The sequence below is a fragment of the Mustela erminea genome, chromosome 17 (assembly GCF_009829155.1).
Source record: "Mustela erminea isolate mMusErm1 chromosome 17, mMusErm1.Pri, whole genome shotgun sequence".
NCBI classification, from domain to species: domain Eukaryota; kingdom Metazoa; phylum Chordata; class Mammalia; order Carnivora; family Mustelidae; genus Mustela; species Mustela erminea.
Genome location: NC_045630.1, coordinates 7,594,096 through 7,618,162, shown reverse-complemented (window position 1 = coordinate 7,618,162; position 24,067 = coordinate 7,594,096). Strand labels below are relative to the sequence as shown.

General features: G+C 43.4%; 1 protein-coding gene across 4 annotated transcripts in view; it reads left to right on the top strand.

Annotated features, from left to right (window-relative positions):
• The window catches only part of PLD5 (phospholipase D family member 5), a 394,554-nt gene that overhangs the window by 249,037 nt on the left and 121,450 nt on the right, over positions 1-24,067 (top strand). The gene's annotated exons all lie outside the window — the stretch shown is intronic.

The following is a 24,067-nucleotide window of genomic DNA, read 5'->3' as shown; positions in this document are numbered from 1 at the left end:
GGGGTCTCCCCGGATCTGACACTTGTGGCGTCCCTGCTCAAAGAGCAGTGGTCCGACTGTGCTGCAGATCACAGTTTAAGGTAACCCTGAGCTGAGAGCTCACTCCTCTGCTCTGTCTCTCTAGCCGGCTTCCCCGCTTTAATACCTGTGAGCTCTGCTACACTCAGACAGCCCTGATCCTTTTGTGACCACGTGGAACCTGAGACCACACTGTCCCCAAGAGGGCTCCACCCTGCTTAGCCTCTGAAGTGATGTCCCTCAGTGGAGCAGACTTCTAAAAGTTCTGATTTTGTGCTCTGCTGCTCCTCTGCTTGCCAGGAGCTGGGCCCTTCCCCCCGCGGTCTCGCTTCCCATCACTTCGGATTCCCTTCTCCACAGGTCCTACCTTTCAGAAAGTGGTTGATTTTCTGTTTCTAGAATTGCTGCTCTTCTCTTCGATCTCCTGTTGAGTTTGTAGGTGTTTGGAATGGTTTGATAAACTCTCTAGCTGATCTCCTGCTGCCTGTTCCTCCTCCGCCATCTTCTCCTTTTGTGAATCTGTCATATATTTTCTGGGTGACGGGCTCAAACAGAGTCTGTGGTTTGAGTAAACCTAACCTCAGTGGTCCCTCCTTACCAGCGTATGTCAACCACATGAACTAATCAGAGCCTTACCCATGTTGGTGAACAGACAAGGGCAAAAGGATCCTAAGGAGCCGGGCTGGGCATCCCCAGCTTGTCTTGGCTTCCCACCCACAAAGCATGGAACAAAGAGCAAATATTTAGCTGACATTTTCTTGTGACTAAGTCTATGCCTTTAAGTCAGAATTTTAATATTTGCAATAAGACTAAAGCCCTTGCACTCATAACAACAACTTCCTTTTTTCATGGAGCATCAATTATATTTTATATCTGTGTGGTTGTTTAATAACCTGTTTTAGGACAAGAAATGAAAATAAGCAGCTACACATATTAAACATATCATTATGCTTTTCAAAGTGTTCAGACTTGGGGTTGCCAAGTTTTACTATTGTCAGTAGTCTTCTGAAACTCCCAAAATATTTCTTGTAAAAGAAAATAGGGTTCTAACCATGAGAAAATTTATCAGATTTATAGGTATGTAAAATAGAGAGAGATGGTTTCAAGTCAGAAGGGTAGCAAATAACTTTGATAGTAAACCTCTTTTCCCTTAATTCCTGATTTCATTTTTGAATTATTAGCTCAAAATACTAGGAAAAAAAAGATTACTACAGAATAGTCTCATAGTTGATAGAGCTCCATCTGGGTGATTCTAATTACTTTTCTAGTCAGCTAGAATGAATGCTAGTTCTGGAGAAGTTACCCAAGCTTATAGGAATGAAGTCTCCACATTTTAATTATTGGGCGACTAGTACCTGTTTCTTATCACCCATCACCGTGTTCATAAATTATCCATAATGTGGAGCTTGGCCTATAGAGAAGCTGGCAACGATTTGTGTTTGTCAGTGAAACTGTTTTTTTTTTTTTTTTCCCTCCAGCTTTATTGAGCTGTAATTGACAAATGTATGTATTTCAAGGGTACCATGAGATGATCTGATAGCCATACTTCCGTGAAACGATTACCACAGTCAGGCTAATTAACATATCCATCACCTCACACAGTTACCTTTATTTTTCCTTTTTGTGATGAGAACACTTAAGACCTACTCGTGGTAAATTTCAAATACACAATATAAGAATAACTATAGGCGCCATGCTGTGCATTAGATCCCCAGATGCATTCCTTTTATAACTTTACCTTCTGACCGCATTTCCCCATCTTCCCCCACCTACCTCCACCCCCGCCCCTGGTAGCTGTTTCTGTAACTTTGACTTTTAAACTTTTTTTAGATCCCACATGTGAATGACATAATACAGGAGTTTTGTCTTTGGCTTGTTTAAGTTAGAATAGCGCCCTCTAGGGTCATCCATGTTGTTGCAAATAACAAGATTTTCTTTGTTCTGGCTAAATGGGGGGTGTGTGTGTGTGTGTGTGTGTTTGCTTATGCATCATATCTTTGTTCAGCTATTGACAGACTGACTGTTTCCGTATCTTCACAATTGTGAGTAATCCTGCAACGGACATGGGTATCCTATCTTTGAGATACTCATTTTGTTTCTTTGGATGTATATACCCACAAGTGGGATTGGCTGGATTGTATGGTAGTTAATTTTTTTTTTTTAAGAGATCTCCATGTTGTTTTTCATAGAGGCTGCACCAGTTTACAAGAGTGCAGAGGTGTTCATTTTCTTCACATCTGTGCCAACACTTGTTATTTCTTGTCTTTTTGATAAAAGCTATTCTAACTGGTGTTTGGTGATATCTCCCTGTGGTTTTGACTTGCGTTTCACTGATAATTAGTCATGTTAAGAATCTTTTCGGTGTATACCTGTTGGCCATTTTTATGTCTTCTTAGGAAAATGTCTATTCAGGTTTTTATCTTTTTTTTTAATTGTTTTTGTTTTTGTTTTTGTTGCAGTTGAGTTGTATAAGGTCTTTATATATGTTTAGATATTAGCCCCTTACCGGATAGATACCTAGCAAATATTTTCTGCTGTTCTGTAGATTGCCTTTTCATTTTGTTGATTCTTTCCTTTTTGGCACAGAGCTTTTTAATTTGACATAGTCCCACTTGATTATTTTTGTTTTTGTTGCCTGGGTTTTTGGTATCAAATCCAAAATCTCATTGCCAAGGCCAGTGTTAAGGAGGTTTTCTTCCCTCTGTTTTCTTCCTAGAGTTTTATGGCTGTAGGTCTTACACTTAAGTCTTTAATCCATTTTGAGTTCATTTTTCAGTGGTGTAAGCTAAGATAGAGGTTCTGCTTCATTCTTTTGCTAATACTGTATTTTTAATTATTATATTTATTTGGGCCACATTATTAAAAACAGGAGGCGGAAATGCTGTGTTCATTCTGTCAAATTCTAAATGTGATCCTCACTGTTGCTTATTTAATTCAAGAAAGCTGTATTCACATTAGTAATCTGTATTATTATTCTCACACTCATGGACAAGGCTGAGCAGAACCTAACGGGAATATATATTCCAAAATCCAAGAACAAGGACTTGTGTAAATTTTAAATGGAACACAAGGTGCCCCACTTTCCAAGTTGGAAATTTTGCAAGGTGGTTTTGGTTTTTTGTTTTTTGTTTTTTGTTTTTTGAACTGCTTGTTCCAAACAAGTGTGGCATAATTTGGGGATTTTATGCTTGTCAAGGCTTTTTTACTATGGCTTTGTAATTTTGTTTTTATAATTTTCCCCAAATCTAACTCTACAAGTAGGTATGGTTCTGTGTGTTAATGTCCAGTAGTATGGGTTAATCTAAGGTAACATTAGCAAGTATATTTTAGTAATTTCCCCAGAGTAAACTTTATATTATTCTGGTTTTTCAGCCCACCATTTGAGAGGTTGCCATTGTTAAAGATAAGGTTTTTGGTTTTCCAAGTGAAGGCCTGTTCTGGTGACTCTCACAAGGGGAGGGTCTTCCTTTGGGCAGTAGCCTGCTCCGGGAGTGGCCTGGGCAAAAGTCACGGTGCCCTTGCCGCCATCCAGCGTGCTTGTCATCAGGCTCTGCTCTGTTTTCAGACCTTCTCAAGGTGGATGCCACTTAGGCTCATGCTCAGTGCCTGAAGCCTGGCACCTTTGTTCATCTCTGTTCATTGCAAGGCTTTCTGTCTTCCACCTTGCTTTACGGAACACCAAAGAACTTGGCAGCAAGGCGGAGCTTCTTCAGAGCCATTATGCTTTAAAAATCATTAGCAGAGTAATAAGGACAGCATTTAGGAGCCCACACTCTGCTGTCATGTAGACCTGTGCTAAAAATCTGGACCTTTCATTCATTGTGGGATGCAAGCGTCGGCAAGTTACTCTGACCCTCGGTATCTTCTTCAGTGAAATGGGAATAATAATAATCCTTTGAGGGTTATGAGACTCTGATTAGATAATGCATAAAAACCAGCCAGTGCAGGCACCTAACTCACAATGAACCGTTAGTCATAAGTGACCTCCACGTACAGCCGCTGTCTCTTAGCCGGGAGTGTTATTTTTGTGTCTGATCTGTCAGCCCCTCTTAGTCCAGATTGAATTCGTGTCTACCCTGAAAGCCCACACCCAGCCCTGTGATTTGCAGTGAAAGGAAGGCCTGGTTCTGAACACAGTACACATCATCCTTGGGAATCCAGCTGGTTCATTTGCCTTTATAGTTTTGCAGTAACTTGGGCTGGCTTCAGTTTGTGATCAGAATTCTCCAGCTGGCAGCACCAGTGACGCTCCATCTGTATTTTCCGTCACTCTTCTAGGATCCACCCAGATTAGGTTGCAGTTCAGTGTGTTTAAACTTTCGGAGGGGTTCATCTGGCACAGAGAATGTAAGATGTCATCCGTTTGCTCTAAAATGTAGGATCTTGAGCCAGAGGCTTTATTTTTATCCTTAATACAGAAGAACTTTGGCAGGAGTGGCATTTTTAAGGCAAATTATATGCATATTCAGCCATGTGACATTCTAGAAGTAAGGAGAGTTTTATCTGTTCAACCTAGTGATGACTTTATGCATTTCTATCCTTGTGATACTAGAATTTGGAGGGGGTGTCCTTTAAGAGAAATACAGGCATACATATAAATAAAGGAATGAATAAAAATGTTCCCGAGAGCCTCATGATTCCTGGGGACCCCGTGCCCATCATTTTTAGCAACTGGTTTCCTGTTTGGGGGTGCCCGGGAAGCTGAGTGGGGCTTCACTTATGTGTGCTGTGAAGATGACTGTGAGCTGGCTTTCCTCTTCGGTTGGCCACCCACTGACTCTGACCTGGAAGCTTCCATGTAGGGAGGAGTCCTGCAAGCCCTAGTGAGTGAGATCTCCTACTTCTGGGACTTTGCGTCCATTCTCAAGTTCAGTCTCCTGGTCACACCCGCTTTTGAAATCAACGTCATAAAAGCTCATGCGGGTTAAGTTGCAGAGCCCCTTCTATTGTTTTTGGCGTGCTGAGTGCCGGTTACACAGTTGCCTAGAATTTCTGTGCCCTTCTTCTTCTCCTGCATATTCTGTCCTTTTCTTTTTTGAACTACCTTTTCCTATGGCAAGGGACCACCATGCCTCGGTGATTCTACTGGTTTTCTCTCCCTCACCCACAGCAGGTCGTGTACATATTCACAGCTCCTTCAGGTCCCCCAACCACATTTTTCCCCCCAAGATCTTTGGTTATGCTCTGCCTCATAGAAACAGGCTCAAGTCAACTGGTGAAAAGGAAAAAGAACCCAGTACACCCCCCCCCATGGCCCACTCCCTGCTGCCCTCTTCCCTCCTCCCCTTTCCTGCGGGTTCCTTTGTGCATGCCGTCTCTCCTCCCCGCCCCCATGCAGCCCCCCAGCCACAGTTTGGCTTCTGTCCCTGCTCCCCAGAAACCGCCTTGACGGTGAACTCACTGGAGACATTTAGACCTTCTCTGTCCCTTGGTTTTCATGGCTCCATTCACCATACGCTTCCCTCCTGTCCCTGGCTCTTCTTCCCCAGTCTCCTCTGCTGGTTTTCATACTCTCTCTGCTCCTTAAGGTTTGGTCTCCTCACCTCTCCTCTCCCCTCCCACTCTCCACACCCCTTCCCTGCTAATTGCTCTGGAGCCCGCCGCCCCGTTCGTCACCCGCAGGAGATGGTCCACGCGTGGTGGCTTCTGAACCCCAGGCTCACAACATTCAACATCAAAGTTCGTATTCCTACTTGGATATTCTTGAACTACTTCAGAAGCCACTCATCCAAGATTAAGCGGCTGCTGCTACCCCTTCCCTTCTCTCCGTGTTCTCCTTCCTTCATGTCGTGTCTCAGAAAATGGCCCGTGTCTTTCCGCCGGTTCTGGACAGAGCCCTAGGGTTATCCTCAACTCCCTCCTTTCCCTAACCTCTAGAACCAGACTGGACTACAGTTCTCACAGACACACAGTCTCGGCATCTCTGGAAACGGGTCCCTTTTCCTGTCTACCACCACCACTTGGCTTAGGCCTTTGCAGATTCCCTCTGGAATGATCACGGAAGACATGCTAACAGTTTCTCCTGCCTCTGGGCTTCCTGTCTACTCCTCTCTACACAGAATTGTTAAAAGATAAACTGAGGCATAGTGTATATTTTAAGATTTTATTTGAGCAAAAATCATTTTAAACCAGGCAGGGAAACCTGGAGATGGTTAGCGGCGCTCTGCAGATGGGAGCCAAGACTTGTCCAGAAAAGGAGGCAAAGCAAAGGAAGGAAATTATTTGATTGGTTGTAGCTTAAACCCTACTAACTTGTCTCTTTATTTCTGGTTGCCCTGAGGTTTCAATTTCTTTTTTTTTTTTTTTTTTTTTTTTTTAAGATTTTACTTATTTGAGAGAGAGAGAGAGAGTGAGCAAGAGAGAGAAGGGGGCGGGTGGAGGGGAGGGTAGAGAGAGAGGAAGAAGCAGGCTCCCTGCTCGGATGTGGAGCTCCATCCCAGGACCCTGAGATCATAACCTGAGCCGTAGGCAGACGCTTAACCGACTGAGCCACCCAGACCCTCCCAAAATTTCAGTTTCTTAAACACAAGACATTGACAGGCTTAGGTTTTGGTTTGTGTAGACTTCCCAGGCATCAGGGTCACCCCAGCCCAATGGCCTCCTGGTGTAGTCAGTTTAACAGAATGGGCTCCTACAAATCAGCAGACACCCCCTGCCTTTCCTTACTTTGACCTTTGTTGGTGACTGACTGTCATCTGTTGTAACGTGGGCTCATATGCCATCGATGGTGTGTGAGGTGATTTTAGGTCTTCTTGGCTTTTTTTTTTTTTTTTAATTGTGTTATGTTAGTCACCATAAAATTCATCATTAGTTTTTGATGCAGTGTTCCAAGATTCATTGTTTATGCACAACACCCAGTGCTCCGTGCAATATGTGCATTTAACATGTGTTGGGATAAAATAACTAGCACATTAGACCCATTATTTTGTGAATATTGAATGCTTAGGGAATAGTTAGGTTAAAAGAATAATGACAATAAAATTTTATTTAAATATAATCAAGTAAATGATAGCTCAGGTGAGACCCAGTCTTGGTTAAAAAGACAACCTAGAATTCAAATGACAACTTAGAGAAGACACTCCGAAGCCTTCATTGGGTTTTCTCCACAGGCCTATCCCATAGGTCTCCAGTCTGAGTCATGCCCACTCCCATTAGGTCCCAGGGTGCTGCCAGGCCCATTTCTACCTCTAGACGTCACCGCCAGTAAGGGCAAGATGGAGACTCGAGGCCCATATAGGCAATAAGTCAGTGTTTGTGGGATGAACAGCCCAAGCTTTGGCTGTGGGGAGCATCCCATAGCTCAGCTTTCAGATTGTCCAGATTTCAGATGAAGTCTTGGATTTCTTACTCTGTTTTTGTGTGTGTGTGTGTGTGAAAGACCCTAGGCCTTCTGGTAAGTTGCTAAATGTAAAATCAGAAGATTTAGAAGAGGTTGAACCATTTTGTCTGACATGACAAAGATCTGGAGGAGGGGGTGAGTGGATGCGTTTCTCTGTACTAAAAGAACCATTTTAAAAATAATTTACCTATATTTAAAACAGATGATGGTTCTCAAATGTTATATCAGTAAATGATGGTACAAGCATTTTGAAAATATAAAATGCTGCAGAAATGCTGATTTCTATAGAAATTTACATAGTACCTTTCTCCTGATGGAAAACAGTGAAAGGGCACTTGAAGGGCACTTTGAGCTATTTTGGTGTGCATTTCTGTTCTTTAAATAAGCTCCCACGGAAATCAGATACAGGAACACTATTTAGTACGTTCTTCACCCAAACAGGCAAAGACATTATGTGATTTCCTTCTCAACAAAGGGTTGAGAAGACCACCCTGCCTGTGGGGTTTTGTGGACTCTCGTTCAGCCCTCCTTGGAAGAAGGTTTGAGAATGTGCAGAGATACATAATCTTGTCCAATTATTCAGGAAACTAATAAATTATGGTTTCTCTTAAAGGTAGATGCAAAATAATTATATAACAAATGTAGAATAACTAATAAAGGTAAAGTAACCACATAACCATCCCATAACTATATAGAACCAAAATACTGCTTAATAACCACCTGGAGAGGAGTTAAAACAACTTGATTAAACAGCAAGACCAGAGGTCCTGCGTCATGGCGGGATTTGTGCCTTTGCCTCGCCAGAGACGGGCGTCACCTGGGATAGGGTCTGTCTTCCTCCTGCTCATTGTTCTCCAGACCTGTCCCCCTGGGCCCCAGGCCCCAGCGGCGGCTCAGTTAGGTTCCCAGGGATGATGGGCAAATATGTATAGTGCAGCCCAATTCCTGGGATTAGAAACGGATCTGGTGGATAAACCGTGGGACAGTCGCGTGATGGATTATCACTCATCGTCCTAAAATCATGCCACGGGCAGAGAGCCTGTGACCCAGGTAAGATGGTAGGACGGGTGAGACCTCAAGAACAGAATGCTCAGTAAAAATCAGGAAACGGAAGCTCCTGTATTCTTTCATTTTCATTCAATGATAATCTGATATTTTACATGTGAAAAGATCTCCTCTGAGGTATTCCTGCAAGTTACCCGTGGGTGGTGGGATTACAAGTCACTTTGCTCTGAGGTGTGGGGTAAAAGCTAAAAGCTCGGATTCCGGGTGGGAATAGTGGGACTATGTCGCAGGCTCTGCCACTCGGGTGCCGTCTGTGAATTATGTCAACCCTTCAAACCCGTCTCCTGGCTCCGGCAGCGGGCTAGTGATAGTAACTACTGGATGGGCTTGTTCCGAACGTGAACGAGATAACCCGTTAGGAGGTATTGTACCCGGTACGTGGCTCACACAGGTCCCGGTGAGGATTTTTCCAAGAAACTCAGCACATTGTACAGGGGGAGAAACATTGTCAATGAAGGAAGGGAAGCAGGGAGATGAGAAGAGGGGGCGTTAGTTCACTTCTGTAGATGCTCCCCTGAGAGAAGCCGGCAGGGGTGAGGGGCCAGTAGGGTGAGGGGCTGCAGCCCACGCGGGTTGGGACAGATCCTCAGCAAGAACCAGGGGCGCCTGAGCGGCTCAGTGGGTTAAAGCCTCTGCGTTTGGCTCAGGTCATGATCCCAGCGTCCTGGGATGGAGCCCTGTATTGGGGGCTCAGCAGGGAGCCTGCTTCCCCCTCTCTCTCTGCCTGCCTCTCTACTTACTTGTGATCTCTGTCTGTCAAATAAATAAAATCTTAAAAAAAAAAAAACCAAACAAGAAGCAGGTGGCTCAAAGAGCTTCTCCCCACCCCCCACCCTTGTCCCCACTCCCTTGTCTCCCAGGGAAATTCCCTCATTTGTAGCCTACAGGGTTTCTCAGCTGAAAATGCCAACACTTTATAAATAATGGATGAGAATGAGTTAAAACTACCAGTGGGGGCTAGCTCTTTCCTGCGGGTCTGAGGAGGAGGTGGCAGAGATGGGCTTTAACTGCCTGACAGGCTTGGTAATGGGTCTGTGCTCCCCCTCAAAGCCCGGCCCACCTTTCCCCAAGGAACCCTCACCACTGAGGCCCACTGCATGCCAAGCAGGCCTCCCCCCGCTGGAGGCTGTTCCAGTCAACGAAGAGGCTGAGGAAGGGATCTAATTATTCATGGAACAAAGCTGATGAGAAGGCAGATGCCAACCTGGGAGCGTGGAGAGTCCGTGCTGCTGTGTTCCCCTAAATGAGTTCCCCCTAATTATGCCGGAGGAAAGTCTTTTCCTCTGCTCAGGCCACAGTTTGGGGAAGGCATTATGAGTCTCTGTAGCACATTTACTCTTCGTTTCCTTGAGTGCAGATTCTGCTTATCTTTCGAATTAACCGTCTCTAAAAACTTCCTCCCCCCACCTTTTCCTAATCCATACACGTCTTAGAATAATCGGTAATGACAGAACTTTTCATAAGCTGACGGGAGCTTCATGTGATTCGTTTAAGGTTGTATAATAACTCAGTAATGTTTGGGAACTAATAGGGGGCTGATGAAGTTTCTGAGTTCCGGGGGAGTTTCCGAGCTTATTAATCAGGATAATTTGTATTATCCTGATTTGGAAGTTCAGCTAGAGCTTTATTTTCTGTTCAGTTGTTGCTGAGACCGAACTTGGGAAAAAATGTCTTTGTCTGGCGGGGGCAGGTGATGAGGGAAGCACAGCTCAACAGAGCAGACGCATCCAACAGGTGGTTGACCACCTACTGAGGCATAATGAGACGTCCAGGTCTTGACCCCCAGAATCTTGAAGAAACCACGAACTACGTGGACATTCCGGTAGCCATTCTCCAAAGGAAGCCTCGCTCTTTTAACAGCTTATTCGCTAATGGCAGACAGAAGTCTCACCCTGGCCATACTCCTCCGTGAGTCCCCTCTAAGCCTGGAATTCCGTGACGGACTTACGTGTGTCTGCACTCGTTTACAGCCAACCCTTGGCTGGGTGACTCTGTTCTTTATTTCTTTTAGATTTATTTGAGAGTGAGAGGGTTGGGGAGGGACAGAGGGAGACTCCCAAGAAGACTCCATGCCCAGTGTGGAGCCCAGTGCAGGGCTCAATCCCAGGACCCCAAGATCATGACCTGAGCCAGAGTCAAGAGTTGGACGCTCAACCGACTGAGCCACCCAGGCGCCCCTGAGTGACTTGGTGGTCACCAGCCCCAGGACCCAGTGACTTTGTCCGTTGTGTCACTTTCGGCCATTTTCTAATCCGTGTCTCAGATGCAGTAACTTAGCTGCACTAGACCCTACTTTGTTTCGTCTCCTTGTTTTCCCTTTCTCTCTCCTGTTCCTGGGACTGGCCCCCACCTGGGACTGGGGGCCACGACCTGCAGGATCACTTCTGCCCCATCACGAGTACTTTGCAGCAGCCAAAGTTCCTCAAGGTCATCTGCCTAGGACCTTGTCCTAAAGAACAGGCCGGGAGTGCAGGTGCCTCGTGTCCCCCGATTCCCATGCCCTTGTGCAGAACAGGCATTCTCTGCCTCCCCACAGGGCCCCACCACGGCTGACACAGCACATCAGGGGTTATGCACTTGCATTTCATCCCAAATGGAAAGTATATCCATTCTGAATTTGTTGTGAGACTAGGAAGATGATCTAGAAAACCTGGTTGCCTCGAGGTCCAGAGAAGAGCTGTCCCCCTCCCTCCTGAGTGACCTCCCACCGTGACCAGGACACAGAAACACCAGCTGGTATTCCAAAAATCACATTTCTGAGGAACATCATTATTCATTTTACAATCCAAGAAGTACATAGGGTGTGAATAGGCATGATAGTCCACTGTTTCGGGTTAGAAAGCGTAAGCTCCAGAGAATCTTGAACAGAAAAATGGTAGGAAGGACTAAATCACTCCTCAGGCAGAGAAGGCCGCCCAAAAGCTCTGACAGGTGTACCCCACTTTTTTGATTTCATGGGCAGCAAAGAGCCCTCTGTCTGCAGAAGGTCCGGAATGGACAGGAGCTGGCCCAGGAGGACTTCCAAAGCCCACGCCCTCTTCCATCGTCCCGTCCACGGTACCCAGAACCAGAAAGCCCTTGGTTGGTTGGATGGAACTGAATTCCCTGCTCTGTACCCACAACTACCAGTGCTCACTGTTTATGGACTTGAGTTTCCGGACAAGGCTGGATTTTAGCTCTCTTAAACCGAGAGCGAACATCTCTGGTAATAAACGTCTCTTCCTGAATTATTCATTTCATTGCCCTCCAGTTCAGCTGTAAGCTCTTCCCAGCCTTTTTCTCTTGTCTTCATGGCTGCCATTAAAACCCACCTCATTTTAACTGCTCTTTAGGAGAAACGGAGAATGTCATTCATTTCTGAATTCCAGAAAGAAGCTAGCTATACACGCTGTGGGCCCCTTCTTTGACCGACTTGGTCCCAGACTCCCCTTAACCTCCTTTTCCTGCCTGAAGTGTGCCCCCTGCCACACCCCTGCCCAGTCCTTCTGGTCTCAGAAGTCAACAGCAGGCGCCTGGCCAGCGTGTACCAGGGACGGTGTGCACAGCAAGCTTTCTGATTGGCAGCGTCAGATGCCTTCTTCCCTCTTTTCCACTGTTGCAGGAATGTCATTTTTGTCGCATGTCTGTTGATTCTTGCTGGGCCCAGGAGTGGGGAATGCGCTTTTAGGAAGCAAAAGAGAGAAGGTCCGGTAATGAAAACCCGCCTGTAATCCCCAAGACGTGGGGTCGGGATTCCACTGGGGACTTGCTGGGAAACCTCCATAATAAGTCTTATTATGACCCGGAAACCTCTGGGGTCATAATAAGACTTACTAAAAGTCCTGCCGCAGAGCAAAACATTAGCCATTAAATAAAGAAATGAAAAATATTTTCTGCAGATCTGCTGTGTAGTTGGAGCTAAGAATAAAGTTGCAGTTAGCATTCAGGCATTTCAGGTACTTGGGTTGTATTTTCACTTAACCCTCAGGCATCCCTAAGAGATACCGTATTATTTCCATTTTACACATAAGGAAATGGGTATAGAAAGGTGAAGGCAGGTGCCTGTGGTCCCTTTGTAATAAAAGGTGTCTATTGTTCTAATTCTTGGCTGAGTGCCCTCTGCATGTGATTTTAGTCAATATCATCACATCTTTGTAAATTACACATTTAGCAAAGACCTTAGAAAATGAGAAGAACATCCATCATCTTCCGTTTAGCTCCTCTGCTTCCTAAATGGAATTAAATGAAAAAAAATTGGTAAATTATTGTAGTATTTCTATGCATAAAATGTAGCTGTTCTATAGATTCTGCTTTGAAATTTGGCAAAGTGTGGTTGGTTGTTCTCAGCAAGGTTGCCGAAAGGTAAGGGCTGGTGCCGCTCCAGATCCCAGGTAAAGGTGTACGCTCTCATGAAATAAGAGAGACCCAGGTTTTGGTTGTAGCTCTCACATCTTGAACAAGTTTCCTTCCCAGTCATTCATCTGTCTGTGGACTCTTACAATGTGCTGCTGATAAAGCACAGATAGAAATGACCTGATCTGGGGTGCCAGATGGCTCAGTCGTTAAGCATCTGCCTTAGGTTGTGATCCCAGGGTCCTGGGGATCGAGCCCCCCCCCCCCCATCGGGCTCCCTGCTCAGTGGGAAACCTGCTTCTCCCTCTCCCACTCCCTGTGCTTGTGTTCTTTCTCTCGCTGTCTCTCTCTCTCTCTGTGTCAAATAAATAAATGAAATCTTTAAAAAAAAGAAAGAAAGGATGGGATCTGATTCAGATCTTTAAAAGCTCCTTCCGGCTGTTGCGAGGAGAAGAGATTGGAGAATCGAGGCAGGAAAACCAGCCGGTGGGTGGGGCTGTCAGGTTTCCTGCAGGCAGGGGATAAACATGGCCTTAGCTAGGGAAGGTAGAAAGAAATGAACATATTCAAAAATATATTTTGGAGATGGGGCACCTGGGTGGCATAGTAGGTTAAATGTCCAACTGTTGATTTCAGCTCAGATCATGATGTCAGGGTCATGAGATCAAGCCTGGTGGGGCTCCATGCTTAAGTGTGAAGTCTGCTTGAGATTTCCTCTGTCCTCTTCCCTCTGTCCTTCCCCCCATGACATGCCTGTGTATACTCGTCTCTAAAAAGTGTGTGTGTGTGTGTGTGTGTGTGTGTATGAAATAGATCTGGCAGACCTTGATTATGTATTTGCCTGGGTGGATGGGTTGGGGGAAAGAGGGAAATCAAGGATGACCCCCAGCGTATTAGTCTGAGCAGCTGAATGGAGGGAGTTATCATTTACTGAGATGGAAAGGATAATGGAAAAACAGGCTTGGCGTCTGGGGAAGATGAAGAGCTCTGCCGTGGGCATAGCAAACTCTGTTTTGTGCTTATGAGGTATGCAAGTGGGGAGATTAATGTCGGTCTGGCCTCTCCTAGCAGTCTAAAGCTCTACGGAGAGTCAAGCCTGCAGATCGGATTTGGGGAATCATCAGCATAGAGATGGCATTTACAGCTGCAGAGTTGGATACTGTCCTCACGGGAGGAAGAACAGCTGTAGAATGGGGACTGGGACCAAGCCCATGGGCTTTCCAACATTTTCTCTTTGTAGAAATGGAGAAACTAGTGAGGGAGCCGGCAAAGGAGGAACAACTGAGGTGGGAAAGAGGAGGAGGAGAGAAAGATTTTTTTCTCTGCTTTCTGGGAAGGAAAGAAGGAGCCATTCAACCTGACAGCAGAGTTCTCTGGTGAATTTAACAGGAACAGCATCAGCCAGATTGAAGTGGATTGAAAAATGCATGGTTAGGTAAAGAGGCTGAAATGAGTATTGACAACTCATTCCAAGCATTCTGCTTTGAAGAGAAACAAAGAAATGGGGGCATAGCTATACGGGCAGATAGAAATCAAGCTTATTAGAGAAACGAAGGATTGTCTGCTAGGACTGCATGTTCATCAGAGGTTTGTGATCATAATTTTATTTTTATTTCCTTAGGGAGTGGGAGGGAAGAGGGAGAGGGAGAGACAGAATCTCAACTAGGCTCTAGGCTCAGTGCATAGCCTATGCAGGGCTCAATCTCAGGAACCTGAGATCATGACCTGAGCTGAAATCAAGTCAGACACTTAACCAACTGAGCCAGGCGCCCATGTGATCATAATTTGAAATTCAAAAGAATCACTATGGCTGTGGGATTTAGCTGGAAGGATAGGTTGAACTCCTCTGGGTTGAGTTTTTTCCAGGAAAATGTTACAGAGACCGAGATGACCATGAAACATAAACTCGATAAGGGGGAAGTCACCAGAAGGGATGTGTGATGGACAGTCAAGTCATGATAAGGTCGGTGATTTGGAGTTCTCAGTGAGGTCAAAGTGAGGGCGTGATACAAATGAGCTGGAGGGAGGTATAGTTCAGAAACAGAGTCTCTTACAATCACCATTTCCAATTACAGTTACTTGTAATAAAATCTAGACTCCTATGGGGGTGGTTACTAGAGAGAAAAGCAGGGAAAGATCAGTGGGGGTGGGAGGGCAGAGTCCTCAAGGACCTACCCTATTGAGTGAGTGCTTGTCCTTGTGGTTCTGGGAGTCAGTGATGATCTTGCAGGAGAGGAGGTAAGGAATGGAGAAGGCAGTTACTAGAGTCTTTAATGAATGAATGAGAACCAGGAAGTTGACAAAGGATAGCAGCAGGCACCAGTGTTGGGGGATCATTTGGGAACATAGCCAAATGTCCTGCATTTCAGTGTAGCTTGGGATTTTGAAAGATGAAGGAAAAGTAGTTCAGAAGTGGCAAAAGCAATCAAGGAGAACACTTACCTCACTTTGTAGTAGCCTTGAGGTACTAGGAGTGTAAGATAAGACAGCCCCCCAGGAAAGGGTCTGCAAATGGATTAATGGCTTCAGAAATGCTAAGAAGGACTTTGATAGGATGAGTCTGAAAGAACCCATTCCTTCACAGAAGACTAGAAAAGCTAGATAAGATACAATCACATAAAAGAAAACCATTTGAATCTATCAGAGAGCAATTAAAGGCTCTAGTCTTGGGGTCCCAGACCTGGCAGACAGAGAACTCCTTAGGCTGAGCCCTGTATTCACCGCCAGCTTTTCTTTGGAGACATTTTTCACTTATATCTCAGGGAGTAGAGGTCAAGCAGAAAGCAGAGACCTCGACTTTTTTCCTATATCAGTGGATCGAGGGGACAAAAAATGCTATTTATCTACACAAAGCCCATTATGCAGTCAGAAATTACCAGGCATGCTAAGGCACAGGAAGAAAAATGAGTGAAGCCTATAGAAGAAAGTCATTAGAAACAAATCCACAGAGATCCCCAGATATTGGAGAGGGACTTTGACATCATGGTAATTTGTATGTTTAAGGAACTAGATAACATGGTAGAGATTTTCACCAGGGGACTAGGATCTAGGGGTGCCTGGGTGGCTCAGTTGGTTGGGCGACTGCCTTCAGCTCTGCTCATGATCGCAGGGTCCTGGGATCCAGCTCTGCATCAGGCTCCCTGCTCAGTGGGGAGCCTGCTTCTCCCTCTCCCTCTGCTTCTCTGCCTGCTTGTATTCTCTCGCTTTCTGTCAAGTGAATAAATAAAATCTTTAAAAAAAAAAAAGAAAGAAAGAAACTAGGATCTATTAGATCAACTAGGATTCTAACACTGAGAAATAGGGAAGCTGTAAAGTAGAAATCAATAGAAAAGTTTAATTGCAGGGTAGATTCACAGAAGGGAGTTACTGGATTGTTAGTCTGTAGAACATATCCATAGAGGTAAGTCAGAGAAGAAAAGGATAGAAAACACAGGAAAGAGCTTAAGAAACATAGAAAACATGGTTCAGAACTCTAATGTTAGTTGGGTGGCATTGAAGAACTATAAAGAAGAGGAAGTGGGAGGAAGCAATATTTGAAGATATGCTGTTTATAACTTTCCCAAAATGAACAAAAAGCATCAAGGTAATGTAGGAAGCCAAGAAAAGCAGATACAAAGAGAAGTGTATGTAACCGTAACATCGAAAAACTGATGGAAACCAAACATAAAGAGAAAAAGCTTTTTAAGTCATCAGCAAAAGGCATATTACATCCAAAGGAATAATAATGAAATGGATAATTGATTTTTCAGCAGAACTTACTGAACGCAGAAGATAATAACATGACATCTGGAAAGATCTGGAAAAAAATATTTGCTGACCTGATATTTTGTGCCCAGCAACCATAGCCTTCAAAACTGAAGGCAAAATTAAGATATTTTCATACAGTCACAAAGAGAATTTATTGGCAGAAGATTCGTTTTTAAAAACCACTAGTAAGTGAATTTTTTGGTCAGAAGGAAACTGATTGTGTGTATGTATGCAAAGTTAGGAAGGGAGGAATGAAAATGTTGGGAAGGGTAAATAAGTGGACAGTTATAAATGAATTGTCTTGTAAACAGTGCTGTACTGAATATGGGGCACATATATTTTCTCAAGTGAGTGTTTTTGTTTTCTTCAGATATATACTCAGAAAGGGAATTGCTGGATTGTATGGTAGTTCTGTTTTTAATTTTCTGAAGGTCCTCCATACTGTTTTCCATAACGGCTGCACCAGTTTGCGTTCCCACCAACAGTATACAAGGTTGACTTTTCTCCACATCCTAGCACTTGGCTCTTGCCTTTCAGTCATTTTAACAGGCGTGACGTGATCTCTCATTGGGGTTTTCATTTGCATCTCCTTGATGATTAGTGATGTTGAATATCTTTCCATGTACATGGTGGCTATGTGTATGTCTTCTTTGGAAAAATGTCTATTTGGATCCTCCACCCATATTTTTAATTGGATTGTTGGATGTTTATTTGATCTGAGGACTGAGGGAACAAACTGAACAGCTAGAGGGAGATAAGAAGCCACACTGTGGAAGGTAGGGCATGTGGAGACATGATTTGGGGGAGAAAAGAACCATGAGTGGTGGGAAGGTGAGGGATCCCTGACCAGGGAGAGAGGAGAGAGGGGGGGAGAGAGAGAGAGAGAGAGAGAGAGAGAGAGCAGTGTTAGAAGAAAAGCACTTCTCCAAAACCACCGACAGGCAAAATCAGAGAGGCTGGTTATCACAAGGTTGTACCAGAAGCAGAGCTCAAAGTCTGAAGTTCTAGAAGTCCATGCCGCTGCCAGGATAGAGCCTGGCACGCTTAGTGCTCCCGTGGAGAAGGAGGGCAGAGGCCCGGAACCGACAGTGTGATCTGAGGATCCCCTGAGTCCCACTGAGATAGACGGTTCCCCTTCCTGGAGTGCATTTGGGAGAGGTGGTACTGCCTCTCTGGGGACAAAAGAGCCAGAGGCAGGAATACCTTGAGCTGCCCTTTTTGTTAACACAGGAGCAGAGACACCTGCCGAGGGCAGCTAACATGGATGCCGGCTTTTTGCTGTGCTTTACCACAAACTCTGAGCCCCGGCATGTCCATATGACTGTCCTTCTGGGACAAACCAGCACCGGCTACAGGCGGCAAGACCCCCAAAGGATCGTGCAGGCCTGAGCCACACTGAGTCCCTAATATTTGGAGTTTTGAGAATGAGCTGGTGGGCCTAAGATAAAACACAGGAGCACTGCACCACTGGGTGGAGAAACAGCTTGGACATGGATAGGGTGAAGGCAGGGATCTGAGAGACGGCTGGAACACACAAGGGGAAATTGATCACTCCTCTCTGAGGGCTTCCTGGACCGTGGTGGGCATGAACTTTTTCCTCTGGGGAAAAGAGAGCTGGCTGATACCATTTTTACCCCTACTCATCAGCCCAGATGGACTTCAGTGAGCCGCAGAGTGCCCACACTGGAGATTTGGGTCGAGGGCAGGTGTGCCCAAGAGCTGGAGTGGCAGCAGCCTCTCCATCCCTCAGAAGACCAGTAAACCTACCGCACATACCAAGTCTGCTGACCATAGAGTATTGCAAAGCTTCAGCTCCAATGGAAACAAGATCTAGCGTCTTTTAATAAGCAGACCAAAGCACACCTAGTCAAAACTTGCCATACGCCGGGCAAGGTCTAAACACTTCCTAAAGCAGGCAAGGAGGAACTCTGCAGAGGACTGACCTGTGGGAAAGAGCAACCAGAACACAACAGCCGAGTGCATGCAACACACAGCAGAGACACTTCTGGCAGTGCCAGGCCCTGGTCAATATACGACCTCTTCTTAATATAGCCATTACTCTCAGAAACAGGAATTATAACAGGCTTTCCTAACAAACTGACGACAGAGACCTAGATGAAATGCCAAGACTGAGGAATTCATCCCAAAAGAAAGAACAAGAAAAGGTCATGGTAATCGAAAGAGATATAAGCAATGTGTGTGAGCCAGAATTTAAAACAACAATCATAAGGATACTAGCTGGGTTTGAGAAAAGCATAAAAGATACCAGGAAGTCTCTTACTGCAGAGATAAAAGACCTAGTCAGGCCTAAATAAAAAATACTGTAACCAAGATGTGGAACTGATTGAATGTAATAACCATAGGGATGGAAGAAGGAGGAGGAATGAATAGCTGATACAGAAAATAAAATTTGGAAAATAATGAAGCTGAAAAGAATAGGGAAAGAAAAATATTGGATCATGATTGTAGGGAGCATAGCAACGTCATAAAGCATAGTAACATACAGGAGTCCCGGGGTGGGGGGTGGGGGGGACGGAAGGGACAGAAAGTTTATCTGAGCAAATTATAGCTGAGAACATCCCTAATCTGGGGAAGGAACCAGACATCCAAATCCAAGAGGCATAGAGAGCTCCCATCAAAATCAACAAAAGCAGGCCAATACCAAAATATATCATAGTAAAATTTACAAAGTACAGAGACAAGGAAAAAAATCCTGAAAGTGGCAAAGGAAAAGAAATCCCTAACTTACAAGGGAAAGTAAATCAGGTTTGCAGCCAATCTGTTCACAGAAACTTGGCAGGCCAGAATATTCAGTGTGCTGAATGGGAAAAAAATATGCAGCAAGAATAATACTTTATCCAGCAAGGCTGTCATTCAGAATAGAAGGAGAGATCGTGAGCTTCCCAGACAAACAAAGCTAAAAGACTTTGTGACCACTAAATGAGCCCTGCAAGAAATATTAAGGGCAACTCATTGAGTGGAAAAGCAAGAAAAGAAAGAAACAGAAAAAATATCCAGAAACAGTGACTTTCCAGGTAATACAATGGTATTAAATTCATATGTATCAATAGTCATTTTGAATATAAATTAACTAAATTCTCCAACCAAGATACATAAGGTATCAGGGGTGCCTGTGACTCAGTCGGTTAAGCATCCAACTCTTGATCTCAGCTCAGGTCTTGATCCTGAGGGTCATGAGTTTAAGCCATGCTGGGCATGGAGCCTACTTTAGAAAAGAGAGGGTAACAGAGTGGATTAAAAAAAAACAACAACAACAAAAAACCCAGCTATCTATGTTCTGCTTACAAAAGACTTACTTTAGACCTAAAGACACCTACCGACTAAAAGTGGGGAGATGGAGAAACATTTATCATGCTAACAGATGTCAAAATAAAGCTGGAGTAACCATACTTACATCAGACAAACTAGATTTTAAGCCAAAGACTGTAATAAGAGATGAAAAAGGACATTATATCATAATTAAGGGGTCTATCCAAAAGAATATCTAACAATTGTAAATGTTTGTGCCCCTAACTTGGGAACAACCAAATATATAAATCAATAACAAACGTAAAGAAACTCATTGATAATAATAAATAATAGTAAGAGACTAAGCGTTCAGTAAGGACAGCAATGGACAAATCATCAGGGCAGAAAATCAGTAAGGAAATAGTGGCTTTGAATGACACAATGGACCAGATGCACTTAACAGATACATTCAGAACATTTCATCCTATCATCAGACTACACATTCTTTTAGAGTGCACATGGAACATTCTCCAGTATACGTAACGAGTCAGACCTCAACAAATGCAAAAAGAAAAAGATTGAGATCATACCATGTATATTTTCTGACCATAATACTATGAAACTTGAAGTCAACCACAAGAAAAATTTTGGAAAAACCTCAAATACATGGAGGTTAAAGAACATCCTATGAAATAAATGGGCCCACAACTCTATGGTCAACTAATCTTCAGTAGAGCAACGAATATTCTATGGAAACCAGATCGTCTCTTCAACTAGTGGTATTGGGAAAACTGGACAGCAACATGCAGTAGGATGAAAGTGGACCACTTTCTTATACCACACACAAAAATAAAATTCAAAATGGATGAAAGACCCAAACGTGAGACAGGAAGCCATCAAAGCCCTAGAGAACACAGGCAACAACCTCTTTGACCTCAGGCTCAGCAACTTCTTACTAGACACATTTTGGAGGCAAGAGAAACAAGCAAAAATGAACTATTGGGACTTCAGCAAGTTAAAAAGTTTCTGCACAGTGAAGGAGACAACCAACAAACCTAAAATGGAAGATACTTGCAAATGACTGATCTATAAAGCATTAATATCCAAAATCTATAAAGAATTTATCAAACTCAACACCCCAAACCAAATAATTCAGTTAAGAAATGAGAAGACATGAATAGACTTTTCTCCAAAGAAGACATCAAGATGGCTAACAGACACATGAAAAGATGCCCAACATCACTCATCATCAGGGAAATGCAAATCAAAACCATGATGAAATACCACCTTGCACCAGTCGGAATGGCTAAAATTAACAAGTCAGGAAATGACAGATACCGGCAAGAATGCTGAGAAAGGGTAACCCTCATACACTGTTGGTGGGAATGCAGACTGGTTCCGCCACTCTAGAAAACAGCATGGAGATTCCTCAAAAAGTTAAAAATAGAGCTACCCTACAACCCAGCAACTTCCCTACTAGATATTCACCCAAATCATACAGAAATAGAGAGTCGGGGGGGGCACATGCACCCCAGTGCTTATAGCAGCATTATCAACGATAGCCAAAGAGCCCAGAGGTGCTTCGACTGATGAGTCGATAAAGATGTGGTGCAAATATCCAAAGGAAAATTACTCAGCCATCAAAGAGAATGAAATCTTGCCATTAGCAATGATGTAGATGGAGAAAGACAAATACCATATGATTTCACTCATATATGGAATTTAAGAAACAAAACAGATGAACATAGGGAAAGGAAAATAAAAGCAGGAGGCAAACCTACGAAACTCTTAACTATAGAGAACAAACAGGGTTGATGGACAGGAGGTGGGCGGGGAACGGGCTAAATGGGTGATGGATATTAAGGAGGGCACTTGTGTCGAGCACTGGGTATTCTATGTAAGTGATGAATCACTAAATTCTACTCCTGAAACCAATAGTACACTATATGTTAACTACCTAGAATTTAAATAAAAACTTAGTTAAAAATAAAAATAAAAACAAAAAATCTGTCTTCTTTCCCCCTTCTGAATACTGTTACAATTTGAGATATAAAGTACTGTGTGTTGGAGAATGGAAGACAACATTGTAATTTTTTCTTTTCTAGAAGAGGAAGAATAAATGTTAAAACCCTTGGTTCTGAAAGGAAGAGACAACTGAAGTTTGGGGAGTTTTGTTTAATTTATGCTAGAAAGTCCTGTCAGACTGCTTCAGTTTTCCTTCATTTTGAATGTGACCTAGAGTGGAACCTGAGTTCCATATAACTATTGAGGTTTCCTCTCACCATATCTCCCACCTATAAAAAGTGTGTTTCTAGTGTATTTTCTTCACATTGCTGGGTTCCTTGCTGCCCTAATATATTTACTCAGAATTTACACTGGAAATCCCCACAGATTCCCTTCCATTGATTATTGGGGGAGGGAGCTTTTATAGGACAAGTGCTCAGAAACACATTCACTCATTCATTTCTTCAGTTGTTTTTCTGTTTATTGAGCCCCTAAACCATGCCTGGCACTGTGCTACCTTCTAGAGTTAGGGAAACGAGTAAGACGCAGCCTCTCAAGCAGCTCCCACATTCCATTTTCTTTTTATTTTTTTTCCCGTTAGCTTCTCTTTCAGAAGAAAATTGAGTAGGGACCTCATTAGAAGATAGGTTCCTTTTGACGGGCTCATGTCAGACATCACCATTTGCAAGAGTCACATCCAGAGAGTGAAATAATAACGCAGAGAGTGTCAGAATAACGCAGACTATTCTGTAATTCTGAGCAGGAGGGCAGGTAGAGCCCCGAATTTGAAGGAATAACCTTGAGTCTCAGCTTGCTTCCTAGCTGTGTGCCTTCAGGCAAGTCATTCACTTTCCCAAGATTTAATACCTTTTGCCTCTTCTACGTGTCTCTCAAGATCCTCATGGTATCATCCCACAGAATGACCCTGTAACTCTGTCATTCTTTGCACTAGTGTGTTAAGTATGATACAAACAAGGGAGCATTGTTGACTAGTATTACCGTTTTTTCTCATTTAATGACTTAGCTGAGGACTCATCTTTTCTTGAACTAGCATGAGCAAGCCCTTAAAAAACCCTAAGATCTTGAATGGTTTTTATTTCCTTTCCAGTATATATGTGCGCGCATGCGCACACACATACACACACACACACACACACACACACACACACACACACTCTCACAAGCATGGAAAAAACATAATGGCAATATACATTTTATGCCCTTAATTTATATTTTTCCCTTCAAGATACAAAACATCCCAAATTATATACATATATCCCTCCAATTTATAAAAAGTATTTTAAAAATTGATCATTTCCTGGAGGAATTTGTATTTTGGTTGGGAAAACATAACGATACCTTGACAAATATAAGAAAATATCTGTATTAACCTGAATGTTAATGTTGGGGGCTTTAGAAGGGAAAGAGATCTCAATTTTATTTCATGGGGCTGGAGGGAGGCAGAGCTACAGAGTGACTGGAAGAGGCAGGGCCCTTTCACAGAAGGAGAACATGAGAGTTCAGGCATGTTTCATGACATTGTTTCATAATATCAGACTATAGAGAGAATGCTACATATGTATTTTTTTTTAATTAGAAAGGTATTTGTAGGCTTTCTTAGTTTTGTGATTATAGAAATAGCATGTTTACTTTCTGAAAACTGGAAAAACAGAAGTATAAACATAAAAATAACAATATTCCGGGCACCTGGGCATGATCCTGGAGTCCCAGGATCGAGTCCTGCATCAGGGTTCCCTGCTTATTGGGAAGTCTGCTTCTCCCTCTGACCCTCCCCTTTCTCGTGCTCTCTCTCTCTCTCTCTCTCTCTCTCATTCTCTGTCTCTCAGATTTTAAAAAAAAAAAAACCTTAAAAAAATAATAGTATCCCAGTCTTCACTCCAGAAATAAGTCCCTTTAACATTAGAGTGAAAAGTCTTTCACATATTTTCTCTCCCTCTCTCTCTTTCTCTCTTTTTCTCTCTCTTTCTCTCTCTCTCTCTCTCTCTCTCTCTCACACACACACACACACACACACACACCTTGGAATATTTTTCTATTTGTCTAGATTTGTAAGTTCTTCAGTAAGATTTTATAATAATTTTTATATATTTATACTTTTTTGACAACATAAATGGATTTTTAAAATTCAAGTTCCTGATTATTGATATTGCAGAGAAAATTTTTTTTTATATATCTTTTATCTAGACACCTTATCTTTTTAAATTCTTGAAGGCTTTTGGTACACTCTGTTGGGTTTTTCAGATCTATAACATTCAAACCACTATAAAAGAGAGAATTTTATATCTTCAGTTT